General features: G+C 33.5%; 1 long non-coding RNA gene across 1 annotated transcript; it reads left to right on the forward strand.

The window, feature by feature from the left end:
• The first annotated feature begins 8,079 nt into the window (after positions 1-8,079).
• On the forward strand, positions 8,080-12,893 carry LOC141482700 (uncharacterized). Its single transcript, XR_012465671.1, has 2 exons — positions 8,080-8,181; positions 12,632-12,893. It is a non-coding gene; the product is annotated as an uncharacterized lncRNA (long non-coding RNA).
• The last annotated feature ends 390 nt before the right edge of the window (positions 12,894-13,283 follow it).

Genomic DNA, 13,283 nt, shown 5'->3' on the forward strand with positions numbered 1-13,283 from the left:
TTCCTATATGCCCTAGTCTAGTATGCCATAGTTTAGAATTCTTATTAACTTCACAAACATTAGCAGACTTGTCATAAACAACTTCAAATTCTACAATGTACAAGTTATTTTCCTTTTTACCTTCAACAATCAACTTATCTTTGTAAAAAATATATACACACTGATTTTCAAAGACAACTCTTAAATTAGCCTTTTGCAACTTTTGCACAGATAACAGGTTCTGTCTTAGATTTTTAATAAAAAGAATACTTTTAATCTCCCCTGTCTTCATTTCCTGTAGTTTTACCTTGATTAGTCCTACCTTACTTGCTTGTAGACTCTCATTTTCTTTAGCTACTGCAATTTGAATTTCACCTTCCAAATTCCTAACCTCAGAAAAGTAGCTATCATCGTTTACCATATGGTCTGTTGCCCCAGAATCCACGACAAATCTTACAACATTACTGTTCATGGTGTTTGACACATTGCAGTTCATAGCACTTCCAACTGTTGCGACAAAAGCAATACTTCCTTCTTTTTCAGCGCTAGCTTCGTTTGCTTGTCTTCTATCGTTCTTATTTAACCAACAGTCTTTTCTAAAATGTCCGACTTTACCACACTGATAACAAGGAAACTTCCTAACTTCTCTGGAGGATCCAGCCGAGCTTCCAGCATTTCTAGATTCCCTTTTATTTTTGTTAAAACCGCTGTACGCCACTGTATTTGTGTGTGACCCTGTCTCTGCTTGTGCACTACCCTTCCTTTTCATTTCATGATCTAGCAACTTGCCCTTCACAAACTCCAGTGTTAGTTTTTCTTGCTCTAATGTTTCCAGAGCTGTAACAATAGTGTCGTACGAAGTAGGTAGTGTCAACAACAAGTGACACACTATATCTATCTCTTCAAGACTCGCTCCAACAGACTTTAGTTCCCGTACTGTCTCTTCAAACCTTACAAAGTGTTTTTCCAGAGTTTCACCTCTTTCTAACTTCATAGTGAGTAGTTTTCTTCTTAAGTAGAGTTGGCTAGCTATGCCTTTCCTTTGAAAAACCTTTTCAAGAGCTTTCCACATTTGGTATGCTGTCTTTTTATCTTTAATATACTCGAGATGTGAGTTAGCAATACATTGCACAATAATTGCCTTGCTCTTCCTGTCTTGTTTGACCTGTTGCTCATCCGGAGACTCTTCTTCCGTCTTGATGGTAGAAAGTACCCCGTTTTGGTCAAGAATTGTTTCCATGCGAAATTTCCAATGGTCAAAGTCCTTGCCATCAAATTGACCAATTCCATACTTTTCCACAGTGAAATTTTCTTGGCGGGTACTCATTTTTAACCTCAAAAATACGTGATTTTGTCTCCCTGTCTTCCGAACTAAGATTCCACCGTTAGTTCACTTCTGCGTAATCTAAGTAATCTGGGCCCATAACCTGAAGAGTTATGCAGTGAAACACGGCATTTTAGTTCGTGGAATACTTTATTTTAGCTTAATGTAAAATCAAAAGATAACTCACTAGACAACATGGAATCGCCAGCTGTCAACATCAACCGAAGTGTCTACACACCCGTCTTGACGTACAACTACAATTAATGATCGAAATCTCTGGATTGTATTTTAACACATTGCTCATGCGAAAGCATTCACACCTGCTAATATTATGGCGGGTTTCAGAAAAGCCGGAATATGGCCGTTCGATGATACAGTTTTCACTGAGGCTGATTTTTTAACATCTGCTGTTACTGATAGACCACTACTACAAGACGATCAACCATCTGCATCACCTTCGACGGCTGAAGAACAACCATCTACTTCGTCGACTACCGAATTGAAAGAATTAATAAAACGCAGAGAAACCAACAAAAATTTACAAAAACAGGTAACAGAACAATCTCCCATAATCACCCCCGAATTAATCAGAGGTTATCCAAAAGCCGCACCTAGGAAATCAAATAGAAAACCTAGAACAAAAGGACGGAGTACTATCATTACTGATACTCCTGAAAAAACAGCCATTGAACAAAAAGCAGCAGAAGCAGCAATAAAGAAATTGGGAAAAACAACACAAAAATTGCAAAAAGAGTTAGGGGCAAGCAGCTTGAAGAAAGTAAGTTCCAGCAAAGATGCACGTAATAAAAGGAAGAGGAATAATTTGGATCAAAATGACTGCACTAGTGATTCCAGCATTGATGATGATGACTTGGAGATCGATGATGTATCTTCCGATGATGATGGCTGGATTCCAGAGGATGAAGAAGAATTGCAACCAGACTATAATAAGACTGGGGAAAAAAATGATTTCGCTTTGGTAAAGTTTCCCAACAACGTTTTTTATGTTGGAAAACTTTTGTCGGATGTAGACGATGAGGGTGACTATGAAATATCTTACATGAGAAAAAGTGAGAAACTTGGAGGTTGCTTTATATTCCCGAATGTTCCAGATGTGCATTCCGTGAATAGTAGGGACATAGAACTTGTTCTTCCTTCGCCTACAGATATAAAATCGAAAAGGCTTTCATCGAGTACTGTGAAATTTCCTATTTCATTTCGTACGTACAACGTCCGCTGAATAGTATCATAGTGTACCACTCGGTGTCTCATACTGTACCATACCTGGTCCACACCGAGACACCATTCACCACTTTTTATTTTTTTTTTTTCAAAATCTGTCTTTATGTTCCAATTATTTTAAAAAGCTTGAAATTTGTTGAATAAATGTTCGTACTTACGCTCTGTATCGTCTGAAGTGCATTAATAAAGTTAGGTTGAAATTTATTGCATTTATTTTCAATTGTGTCTCATTGTGTACTACTCTCCCCTAAATCAAATGATTTATAAACAGTTAAACGTTTTCTTTTGTTTATTATCAGTCCACATTCTGTAGGTAATATTTTTGATAGTTATGTTCCAGAATATATTTTATTTCTCTTTATTTATAGTATGTTTTGTGATATTCATTTAAGGTCCAAAGATATTATACAATTCCTATAGTATTCTTTTTTGAACCCATTATCAATAAAAATATTACATATTCCAAATACTTTATTTTAAAAATCATAAATTGAACATCGTAATCATAACTGTGTTTTGCTATATAATAGCATCGTCAGGCGTCTCAATACTGAGACAGTATTAAGACATTTGAATATGCTATCATATAGCGAAATGTACCAGTTTTGTAATCTGTAAAGTGAAAATCTCATATTAAAGTGTTTTTTGAAAACAAAATTATGGATTTTCATCAAGTATCGGTCAGTTTTATCGCATTTCCGAATTGAAAATCTTTTTGAAAACTTGCTGTCGAAGTATTTTTTTCTTCTATTTGCTCCTCACCAATAGCATGAAATGTAATGTTTGGCGGCTGATTTCCATCACTTTCTTCAACATCATTCAACAAATTGGTATCGTCACATAGACAAATGTTATGGAGAATACAAGATGCAAAAATTATCAGTGAACTCAAATTTTTGTCTATGTTTTCAAGACCTCTTAATCTTCGAAAACGTCCTTTCAGTAGCCCGAATGCATTTTCCACAATTACTCTTTTTGCTGAAAGGCGTCTATTGAAATGTTTCTGTTCTTCACTTAGAAACCCTGTGTCTGAATATGGTGTCACAATCCACTCTAAGTTGGGATACGCTGAATCGCCTAATAAAAAGAAATTACCAATGAACTCAGGATTTTCGGATATTCTTGCATATAGAGCTGATCTTCTCAATAGTCTTGCATCATGCAGCGACCCTGGCTCACCACAAAATACATCTATGAACTTTTTAGTATTGTCCACAACTCCTTGTAATAACACACTATGATATCCCTTTCTATTTATATATGAATCCTGGTTTTGCTCAGGTTTTGGTATCTCAATATGGCTGCCATCAATAGCTCCAATTGCTCCAGGAATGCCATTATTCCTGGAAAAAGCCTGAGAAATCTGAAGTTTTCTTTGTTCATCAGGCCATACAATGTATTTCTTCTTCATTGAAACGAGAAATTTCAGTACCCTTCTTAAACAATGGCATGCTGTACTGATAGAAACTCCAAACCTATCAGAAACCTCTCGAAAGAAATTCCTGTTAGCAAGATACCAGACTGATAATAGCACTGCCTTCTTTGCAGACTCATTTGGTCGACCGGAAGCATAAACAGAATTGAAAGCAGATTGTTGAAAAAGGTCTGTAATATTTTAATGTTACATATAAAGTTTTTGACAAAGATTGAATATACCTACCTATGATTTCATTTATTGTTCTCCTCGATACACGAAATTGTGCCTTGAATTCATTGTCATATTCGTTGACAGTATGTTCAACATAATTTTGGATCGTTTTCTCCTGGGTTCACCGACATCAAAATCATTAAACATGCCCTCGAATGAACTGGACGAGTCCGAAAAATTGAATGTTTTATCTGGCTTTTTCATCAAAGCCTGAAATTACATATTTTTTGTTTTAACAAGAGAAATTGTGCTTTATTACTTGATAACTCACCATAACGACAAATTCATCGTCAGAATCAGACATTTCCGTAGCTAATACCACACAAATACTTTTGCTTTTCTAATACAACCCAATTAAAACAGTATTTTCGAAAACTATGGTTATGTATTTTGTTATTGTTATAACACGTGTAATCAAACCGAAGCGCATGTGCAGAATTTGAACAAAATAAATTTCCTTAAAATGCGTTTTATTTGTAAGCAGCTCGGGTGCAACTGACTCGGGGCTGTTCCAGTGTTTGAAGATCCTAAACGAAAACTCCTATTGTGGTTGCTTTGAAGTCAAATGGCAGGTTGACGCTATGTGCCGATTTTAAAGTCACCATAAATCAGCATGTTCAAACAGACGAATACCCGTTACCTCGTTCTGAGGACATCCCAACTAAATTATTTGGAGGTAAGCATTTTTCTAAAATCGACCTGAAGGACGCATACCTTCGAATGAAGGTATGCGTAAGATGTCTGAAAACCCTGGTGCGTCTACTCATACCTGCAAAAGTTTGGGGTAAAATGAGGGATTTATGGCTAACTTGATTAGCAGAACTTATGTGAAGTTAGCGTCGGGCGCCAGCGCTCAAATCTAGCGCCCACCCCCCACTTTTGAGTCCGATTTACACAGCACATATAACGGACTGGTATTATGAGGATGACTTTGATGGGCTTTCGATTCGAATATATTAGTTTCAACTTATCACATGGTAACTTGACACCAATTGAATTAATAACACAAAATATATTTATGCAAGGTAAAAATGTGTTTAGATATTGAAAAGCTAGGTAGGTCTGTAGGTACCAAATATTGCCGGTATTGGGCTAAATGGGGTTCACTTCTACGGACTAATATTTTGTCTCCAAAAGCGAAGTTTTGGGACTGATTTTCAAATGATGTAAAATACTGAGAGTATAGAGTAGTGTGAAATTAAAATTTTTTCACTACATCATAATAACGGCAGCATTGCTGAAATGCAGTCCAGCCCTAAGAATTAAAATTAATATTTTCTAAAATCAGATGTTTGTGGCGGATTTTAATGTAGTGTGAAATGTTTGGAATATGGAGTACTGCAACAATTCAGTTTTTCAGTTCTTCAAGATATCAACAACATTGCTAAAATGGCGTTTATCCATATACACTATTATTATTATTTTCTGGAAACGGTTCTTTGTGACGGATTTCGACGTAGTGCAAAATGTTGAGGATATGAAGTACTGTAACTATCCACTTTTTCAGTTCTTCAAAATATCGGCAACATTGCTAAAATGGCGTTTATCCATACACACTATTATTATTATTTTCTGAAAACGGTTCTTTGTGACGGATTTCGACGTAATGCAAAATGTTGAGGATATGAAGTACTATAACTATCCAGTTTTTCAGTTCTTCAAAATATCGGCAACATTGCTAAAATGGCGTTTATCCATATATATACTATTATTATTATTTACTGGAAACGGTTCTTTGTGACGGATTTCGACGTAGTGGGAAATGTTGAGGATATGAAGTATTCTAACTATTCAGTCTTTCAGTTCTTCAAAATATCGGCAACGTTGTTAAAATGGCGTTTATCCATACACACTATTATTATTATTTTCTGAAAACAGTTGTTTGTGACGGATTTCGACGTAGTGCAAAATGTTGAGGATATGAAGTACTATAACTATCCACTTTTTCAGTTCTTCAAAATATCGGCAACATTACTAAAATGGCGTTTATCCATACACCCTATTATTATTATTTTCTGAAAACGGTTCTTTGTGACGGATTTCGACGTAGTGCAAAATGTTGAGGATATGAAGTACTATAACTATTCAGTTTTTCAGTTCTTCAAAATATCGGCAACATTGCTAAAATGGCGTTTATCCATACACACTATTATTATTATTTTCTGAAAACGGTTCTTTGTGACGGATTTCGACGTAGTGCAAAATATTGAGGATATGAAGTACCATAACTATTCAGTTTTTCAGTTCTTCAAAATATCGGCAACTTTGCTAAAATGGCGTTTATCCATACACACAATTATTATTATTCTTTGAAAACGGTTCTTTGTGACGGATTTCGACGTAGTGCAAAATGTTGAGGATATAAAGTACTATAACTATTCAGTTTTTCAGTTCTTCAAAATATCGGCAACATTGCTAAAATGGCGTTTATCCATACACACAATTATTATTATTCTCTGAGAACGGTTCTTTGTGACGGATTTCGACGTAGTGCAAAATATTGAGGATATGAAGTTCTATAACTATCCACTTTTTCAGTTCTTCAAAATATCGGCAACATTGCTAAAATGGCGTTTATCCATACACACTATTATTATTATTTTCTGAAAACGGTTCTTTGTGACGGATTTCGACGTAGTGCAAAATATTGAGGATATGAAGTACTATAACTATTCAGTTTTTCAGTTTTTCAAAATATCGGCAACTTTGCTAAAATGGCGTTTATCCATACACACAATTATTATTATTCTTTGAAAACGGTTCTTTGTGACGGATTTCGACGTAGTGCAAAATGTTGAGGATATAAAGTACTATAACTATTCAGTTTTTCAGTTCTTCAAAATATCGGCAACATTGCTAAAATGACGTTTATCCATACACACTATTATTATTATTTTCTGAAAACGGTTCTTTGTGACGGATTTCGACGTAGTGCAAAATATTGAGGATATGAAGTACTATAACTATTCAGTTTTTCAGTTTTTCAAAATATCGGCAACTTTGCTAAAATGGCGTTTATCCATACACACAATTATTATTATTCTTTGAAAACGGTTCTTTGTGACGGATTTCGACGTAGTGCAAAATGTTGAGGATATAAAGTACTATAACTATTCAGTTTTTCAGTTCTTCAAAATATCGGCAACATTGCTAAAATGGCGTTTATCCATACACACAATTATTATTATTCTCTGAAAACGGTTTTTTGTGACGGATTTCGACGTAGTGCAAAATGTTGAGGATATGAAGTACTATGACTATCCACTTTTTCAGTTCTTCAAAATATCGGCAACATTGCTAAAATGGCGTTTATCCATACACACAATTATTATTATTCTCTGAGAACGGTTCTTTGTGACGGATTTCGACGTAGTGCAAAATGTTGAGGATATAAAGTACTATAACTATTCAGTTTTTCAGTTCTTCAAAATATCGGCAACATTGCTAAAATGGCGTTTATCCATACACACAATTATTATTATTCTCTGAAAACGGTTTTTTGTGAAGGATTTCGACGTAGTGCAAAATGTTGAGGATATGAAGTACTATAACTATCCACTTTTTCAGTTCTTCAAAATATCGGCAACATTGCTAAAATGGCGTTTATCCATACACACTATTATTATTATTTTCTGAAAACGGTTCTTTGTGACGGATTTCGACGTAGTGCAAAATGTTGAGGATATGAGGTACTGTAACTATCCACTTTTTCAGTTCTTCAAAATATCGGCAACATTGCTAAAATGGCGTTTATCCATACACACTATTATTATTATTTTCTGAAAACGGTTCTTTGTGACGGATTTCGACGTAGTGCAAAATGTTGAGGATATGAGGTACTGTAACTATCCACTTTTTCAGTTCTTCAAAATATCGGCAACATTGCTAAAATGGCGTTTATCCATACACACTATTATTATTATTTTCTGAAAACGGTTCTTTGTGACGGATTTCGACGTAGTGCAAAATGTTGAGGATATAAAGTACTGTAAGTATCCAGTTTTTCAGTTCTTCAAAATATTGCCATCGTTGCCAAACTCAGTTTTTGTTAAATATTTTCGAAATACTCATTCATTGAATGAATTTTTTAGATTAGATAAGTATGGTATTATTTTAGTTTTAAGGTGTTGTTTCAACTTGTATGTTTCTTATACTCTGTTTTTATCTTTATTTCTATTTCTTTTATTGACTATTCCTATACAATGTATATTGTCTACACGGAAATAAAGTATTATTATTATAGAAAAATAGACTATAAGACTTATTCGAAGTCAAATGACTCCCAACATTATTTGTATAAAGATGGAGAAATAGAAAACCTTTCTTTCCCAAAAATTATTATCTTGTTTAAGTATACCCCTTTTCAATTCAAAGAAGAAAACCTATTGCAATAGTGTTCTTAAGATTATAGCGTATTTGAAATTTATAATTAAATTCAGTATAGTATTAAAGCATATTTGTGACAGACACACTTTATTCTAGTTACTATACTACTATACATATCGGCATAGTGGACAGAGTTCCTCAAATTCAAAGTACTGTTTGAAACAATTTGGTTCAATGATTCTTTTACAGCGTTTGCAACTAAAAACTTGTTTCAAATTGTCAACATATCTTCCACAAATTAAACAATATCTTTCCATATTCTCTGATTTCTTCAGTAGATACTCCTTAAGATATGAACAATAATTATCAGGGTTGAAAGATATATTCAGCTCTTTCCGATTTAAAATACAACTTATGTAGTGTAAAACGAAAATTCCACAATTGTACGAATCAGTTTGCTGTGAGTGTGTTTCGTTGATGACTTTGAAATCAGTCAAGTCATATTGATATGGCGTATGCTTATTTAGTGTTTTAATAAATCTACAAAACTTATTAAATATCTCGTACCTTTGTTGTTTTGTTGAACCATAAGGATCAATAAATGAAAAAGTTCCCTTCAGATAATCAATAATTATCATTGTGAAGTGTTTATTATGCAAAATGGGGATAAGATTCACTTTACTATCGATATTTTTAAACAAATCATCTTTGAAAAAATCGATTTCCAGTGTGTTCAGTTGAAATAACAACAAATCCGTTTTGAATATACTCCAAATTTTCACAGTTGGATCTGGTTTTTCGGAGTAAATCAGATCAGAGATTATGAAAAATACAGTATTAGATATATACAAATATTTATTCAAGGTCAAATAATCCTCAATTGTTAAGTTAAATGTGCAGTCATATCTAGCGATGACATAGTTTCCTAAGTCATCAGAAGGTATATAATGATCTGGTTTACATTTTAGAGCATTGGGCATAATTTCATTTTTTTGTAACTTATGGAAAGGTTTCACATCGAAATTTCCACTACAAATGGGACAATAATATACAACGTCTGGGGAATCTAAAGGGCACGTAAATTCAAATATTCTATTGTCGCAATTGAAGTGTATCCATCTTGTGCAAAGCTCGCAACAAACCCAATTTGTATTTTGCTGCCCTTCAAATTGGCCGCACAAAGGACAAAAATTCATAACATCAGATGAAAATTTCAACAAGATAAGTTGGAGATTTTCACAATATTCTTTAATTCGTAATGGTTCAGAAAGTGAGTCAGTACTGAAAGTTTCAGAAGTGATAATATCTAACTGATATAAAATGTGAATGCTGGCCTCGAAAGCACACTGAACTGGTATAACATCTTGTTTGTTAAATTTCCATCCAGTTTCATCAATTTTTTTGAAAGTAGCATATAATGATTTTTTCTCGTTATATTTTTTCAAATAGTTCTGAAAATTATTCAGATATTCTTTGCTCTCAATATCCGTGTTTCCGTATGGATTGAATATGTCCAATGTTTTATTTTTGAAATTAATTGTCAGAAGAATCCATTTTTCATCAAGAAAGTGAAACGGAATGAAAGTTTTTTTTTTAAAAGGCAAAATTTTACCTAATATCATATTTTTCTCCAATTCATAAAATGAAGTGGCGCAGGGCCATACAGCTACATCTGACTGTTTTTTATTTTTTGTTATTATAATCGCAGCTAAAGTATTCATTAATTTTGGAGAAAGTATCCGGGATAAGTCATTGTATTTCAAAACATTGAAGTCCTCCGATGATATAAATCTATTTCCTTTCACAAACTCATAAAATCCAATGTAGTACGAAAATGTTTCGAATATTTTATAATATTGACAATCGTTCACCAAGTTATTTTCTAGAATATCCAATGAGATCATTTTATTTTCCGTGTTACTAACTGCCTGCGTAGATTTATAAGATGGTAAATATTTGAGATATCTACCAGAGAAGAAGGTAAATTTGGCCTTTGGCTTTCTGTTCCATTGTTCTTCAGCATTAGTAGTACTATCTGCAGAATCATCATCCGAAACAATGAACTGGTTAGTTCTGGGGAGTGTAGATAGTTTATGTTTCGATATACCTAGGTCAATTTCGGTGAAAACCTTCAAGATGTGACCTCTCACTTTTCTTATGAAAGTAGTAGGTTTGAGATCCCTGGCTCCTTTCAATATATCTGTTTTGAGAAAACCAAACCATCGTTCTATTAAAGCGTTGCTCAGTCTTTTCTTGGTAACGACTGCTGACCACAAAGGAAATAGTCCCATATATCTATCCAAGACGATTTCTAATAAGGAAGGGCAATAAAAATTATTTTTATTGTAATTGTTTTTCGTTGTGAGCCTATTTCGATTATATATGTCCAAAAAAAAATTATAGAAAGGTGATTTTTTTCTTAAACTTTTTTGATTGAGCAGATTTTCACTCGATTTACTTGTAGTTACCGAAATCTCTTGGGCTTCAAGACAATCTAAAGTATCCATTTTAGATAGAATTTCATCAAGTACGTCGTTTTGATATTCCGATGACAATATTATAGTTAGATTTTTAAACCATTCACTTGCTTCCTTGAGATCAGTTATATTGAACGCTATTGCGAACAATGTTTTAATACAGTTCCTTATTGGCTTATTTTCAATTGTTTTGGTATTTTCATCAATCAATTGAAATAAATTTTTTATGAAATGAGCGCAACATAAATACAACTTGGTTTTCTTTGAGGGAAAGTGTTTCTTCGTTTGGAGATAGTCGAAGCATAAGTTCAAATAATTATCTAATTGCATATTATTAAACGCTTTCGAAGCCGCGTTCAAATTCGCGAAACTAAAGTCGCTGACAAACACTTCAAATATTGGCCATGCTTTTTTCTCCTGGCAGAATTTCTTGAATTTTACAAATAATTCGTAAATTGCAAGTGTATCATGTTCGCATGATATCATTTCCAGAATAGGACAGATGTTTTTTTCTGGTAAACTAACAACGCCACAATAATATAATATTTTTTTATCGTCGTTTTTATTATAATCCACAACTGCCCCTGTGGCATCAAAATGGAAAACTTTACTAGTAGAAGTCTTCGCAATCTCTAGTTGTTGTGAACTGAACATTTTAACGTTCAACGGAGAACAGACTTGTTTGACAAAATTGAAATGATCCTTTTTATACAATATGAGATCGACCATATCATCTTCATGTCTCCTAAGACTATTTTGAGTTTCACTGCGAATTTTACGGACTACTTCCTCTGATTTGATATCCTGCAATTGACCTCGCCGAATGGCAGATTTATCGGCTTTCAAAATTGTTTTTTTTCTGAATTCAGAGGGCTTCATGTTCCTCAGCATTTTCTTGGCTATATCTCTTTCTACACCGCGTACTTGATCAGTGATTTTAAATGGGTGACAATAATCGCAAGATGTACTAAAAACTTGTACTATTTTACCATGTTGCATATCATTCGAAATATCAAATTTGAAATTTTTGCATTTTTGATAATTATTTCGACTGTATGCGAACAAAACTATTTTGTTTTTCAAATATTTTGTTCTATAGAAGGCAACAGTACAACTATTATTAACATACTTTCTCAACTGGTTTCGGAAAAAATATGGATAATATTTTTTAGACAGTTTTCCTTCATTACTTATAGTGTTCCATTGTTGATTATTGATGTAGAACTTGCCTTCGAGAAAGTTGCATTGTGAATAATCGCTTCTTTTTATATTTTTATGCTTAAATGGATTGGTATGTGGAAGGACCCGATTATTCTCGGATGGTTTCTTTATGTTAAAACTGACAATTGAAAGTGACGAATCTGTTACGTTTTCCAAAGTGGAAATTGTATTTAAGCTGATCGAAGATTCGGTGAAAAGGCTTTTGCAGATACGAGGAGAGGTATCATTCTTAATTTTTCTATCATTATTTCTTTCACTTTCCATTTGATTATTATTGTTTGAGCCCTTCTTGCTGAAATCTAAGAGTTTTGATTCTGAACTGAATGATAAAGTGAAATGATCCCCCTCATTATTGATATTGTTCAATTTTTTTTCTAAGGGTGTAGAATGTTCAATACTATATTTTTCTTTCAGTTTCTGGATCACTCCATTATCAGAAATATGACCTACCAAATCCTCATTCAAAGGGACTACCGGTAACGAACATTTTTCATCTGACAATTCTAAAGTTTCTTCGAAATATTCAGGATTTTCTATTATTTTATCACTTGGATTGGTCGGTGATCGCATTTGAAATGGGGCGACTTCTTCAGATGAAACTACTTCATCAGAAAAATTTTTGGAGGCACTGCCATGTGATCGAATCGATTTGTTTTCCAATAAATCCTTCAGATTATTTGAGTTTCTTTGGATTAATTGAAAAATCCATTTCTTTTTTTTTTTGCGCTCTTCCCTATTACGAATTTGTTCAACCAATTTGTCGTAAAAATTGTCATTGAACTGAAAGGCCACTAGCTCATTGTATGTTATATCACCCTTTAGAAATTGTATTCGAGTGACAATATTATTAACTTTATCTTTCATTTCGCTAAGGTCAGATTAGTAAACAAAACTTAAACAAAAAATGAACTATGGCAATTAAAATAACTAAAATAAAAATCACGCTTCACACTTTTCAGAAACAAAAATATGTTAAATAGAAATCACGACTGATAATATGAAATGAACTATGAAATGAAAAGACAGAAAGTTGCTCGTATTATAGACTATACAAGAATGTGGCGAA

The sequence above is a fragment of the Leptinotarsa decemlineata genome, unplaced genomic scaffold (genome assembly GCF_025532065.1).
Source record: "Leptinotarsa decemlineata unplaced genomic scaffold, Ldec_3_MD MMD2_P_RNA_scaffold_14, whole genome shotgun sequence".
Taxonomy (NCBI): domain Eukaryota; kingdom Metazoa; phylum Arthropoda; class Insecta; order Coleoptera; family Chrysomelidae; genus Leptinotarsa; species Leptinotarsa decemlineata.